General features: G+C 27.9%; 2 non-coding genes and 1 pseudogene across 2 annotated transcripts in view; all 3 read left to right on the top strand.

Annotated features, from left to right (window-relative positions):
* The window catches only part of LOC128871114 (small subunit ribosomal RNA), a 1,991-nt gene extending 1,427 nt beyond the window's left edge, over nt 1-564 (top strand). Inside the window, exon 1 of the ribosomal RNA XR_008455738.1 lies at nt 1-564. This exon is cut by the window's left edge and continues 1,427 nt beyond it. This is a non-coding gene — a ribosomal RNA (small subunit ribosomal RNA).
* A 566-nt stretch (nt 565-1,130) lies between these two features.
* LOC128871127 (5.8S ribosomal RNA) lies at nt 1,131-1,311 on the top strand. Its single transcript, XR_008455745.1, has one exon. It is a non-coding gene; the product is annotated as a 5.8S ribosomal RNA (ribosomal RNA).
* A 438-nt stretch (nt 1,312-1,749) lies between these two features.
* LOC128871119 (large subunit ribosomal RNA) overlaps nt 1,750-2,500 on the top strand; it is a 4,515-nt pseudogene continuing 3,764 nt past the window's right edge.

Genomic DNA, 2,500 nt, shown 5'->3' with positions numbered 1-2,500 from the left:
AAATAGATGCTTTCAGGATTATGATGTTGAAACTTATATAGCCTTCTTTCATGCGTACATCTTGAATGTACAAGTGTTTGAATGTGTTTATATAAGTGGAGTCGTACCTGTTGGTTTGTCCCATTATAAGGACACTAGCTTCTTAAATGGACAAATTGCGTCTAGCAGTAACGAGATTGAGCAATAACAGGTCTGTGATGCCCTTAGATGTCCTGGGCTGCACGCGCGCTACAATGAAAGTATCAACGTGTATTTCCTAGACCGAGAGGTCCGGGTAAACCGCTGAACCACTTTCATGCTTGGGATTGTGAACTGAAACTGTTCACATGAACTTGGAATTCCCAGTAAGTGCGAGTTATTAACTCGCATTGATTAAGTCCCTGCCCTTTGTACACACCGCCCGTCGCTACTACCGATTGAATTATTTAGTGAGGTCTCCGGACGTGATCACTGTGACGCCTCGTGTGTCACGGTTGTTTCGCAAAAGTTGACCGAACTTGATTATTTAGAGGAAGTAAAAGTCGTAACAAGGTTTCCGTAGGTGAACCTGCGGAAGGATCATTATTGTGTTCCATATCCGTAAGAAAAACAAACAATGCCAAAACAAATAAAAACAAAAACAAACAAAAGAAAAAAAGAAAAAAAAGAAAAATTTATAATTATTTTGAATCCATATTCTTTTTATTCTTTTTCATTCAATTTGTTATCCATCAATTATATCATATTAAATATAATATGATGGTACATTTTGTAATGTTTTTTCTTATTTTTTCTTTTAAAAACCTTTAAACATGAAAATAGAAAGTTGTACTTATTATTCATTTGATTGAATGATAAGTTAATTTGTTCACAATAACAAAAGTGGTATATATTTATTATTATATTTATATATAAATAAAATGATTAAAAAAATACAAAATAATCAAACATAATAAATACCACCACAGTATTATTGTTGAACTAAGACATTCGCAACTTAATAAAAATGTTTAGAGTTAAATATATTTGATATATATTATTGAAAGAAAATCAATTTATATTTTATTATTATTATTATTTAATTTTACTCTTTCAATTAATATATGCAAAAAAAAATTGACATTTGTTATAAATAAAAATAAATAAAAAAATACTCTAAGCGGTGGATCACTTGGCTCATGGGTCGATGAAGAACGCAGCAAACTGTGCGTCATCGTGTGAACTGCAGGACACATGAACATCGACATTTTGAACGCATATCGCAGTCCATGCTGTTATGTACATTAAATTAAATTTTAAAGTACTGCTTGGACTACATATGGTTGAGGGTTGTAAGACTATGCTAAATAAGTTGCTTATTCTTTTATAAAAATAATTGAATTTAAGCAAATGTGTATATTATTGGATTTTAAATAATTCATAATATTAATAGCAAAAAAATAAAGATATATAATGAATTTTTTATTTATTAATATATTCTTAAAAAAAAAAAATCCTCTCAAATAAAATGAAATAAAAAAAATTTTGAATCTAAGTATTCTCTTTAAAAAATTTTCATATTATTTATATATATATAAAATATTAATTTATATATGTAATTAAAGGAGGAATGTCTAGCATAAAAATTAATTTTTTTTATTCTAGAATTGCCTCATTTTACATAATTATTATTTATAATATATATTTATATAAAAGGAAAAAAGAAAAATAGAGATGAAAAGATGATATAATTATTTATTAAATTGTGAGAAGATAAAAAATATTTTAAAACAACCTCAACTCATATGGGATTACCCCCTGAATTTAAGCATATTAATGAGGGGAGGAAAAGAAACTAACAAGGATTTTCTTAGTAGCGGCGAGCGAAAAGAAAATAGTTCAGCACTAAGTCACTTTGTCTATATGTCAAATGTGAGATGCAGTGTATGGAATATCTTAATATCTAGTATGAGAAATTAACGATTTAAGTCCTTCTTAAATGAGGCCATTTACCCATAGAGGGTGCCAGGCCCGTATAACGTTAATGATTACTAGAAAGATATTTCCAAAGAGTCGTGTTGCTTGATAGTGCAGCACTAAGTGGGTGGTAAACTCCATCTAAAACTAAATATAACCATGAGACCGATAGTAAACAAGTACCGTGAGGGAAAGTTGAAAAGAACTCTGAATAGAGAGTTAAATAGTACGTGAAACTGCTTAGAGGTTAAGCCCGATGAACCTGAATATCCATTATGAAAAATTCATCATTAAATAATTAAAAATAATGTGCATTTTTTTCATATAAGGACATTGTAATCTATTAACATAATAAAGTATTTATCAAAAGATCATTGGTGATATTAAGTTTATTTAAATTAATTTGCTTTTTAAGCATATTAACATAGAATAAATACTAATGATTTGATAAAGTGTTGATAGATTTTATTATATATAATGCTAAAATTCATTTTTTGAATTTTACAAAAAATTTAATATCTATGATATTAATATTTATTTGTATGCATTTATATGATTAACAATG

This window comes from Anastrepha ludens, unplaced genomic scaffold (genome assembly GCF_028408465.1).
Source record: "Anastrepha ludens isolate Willacy unplaced genomic scaffold, idAnaLude1.1 ptg000061l, whole genome shotgun sequence".
In the NCBI taxonomy this organism is placed as follows: domain Eukaryota; kingdom Metazoa; phylum Arthropoda; class Insecta; order Diptera; family Tephritidae; genus Anastrepha; species Anastrepha ludens.
This window is presented reverse-complemented; position numbering and strand designations above follow the sequence as displayed.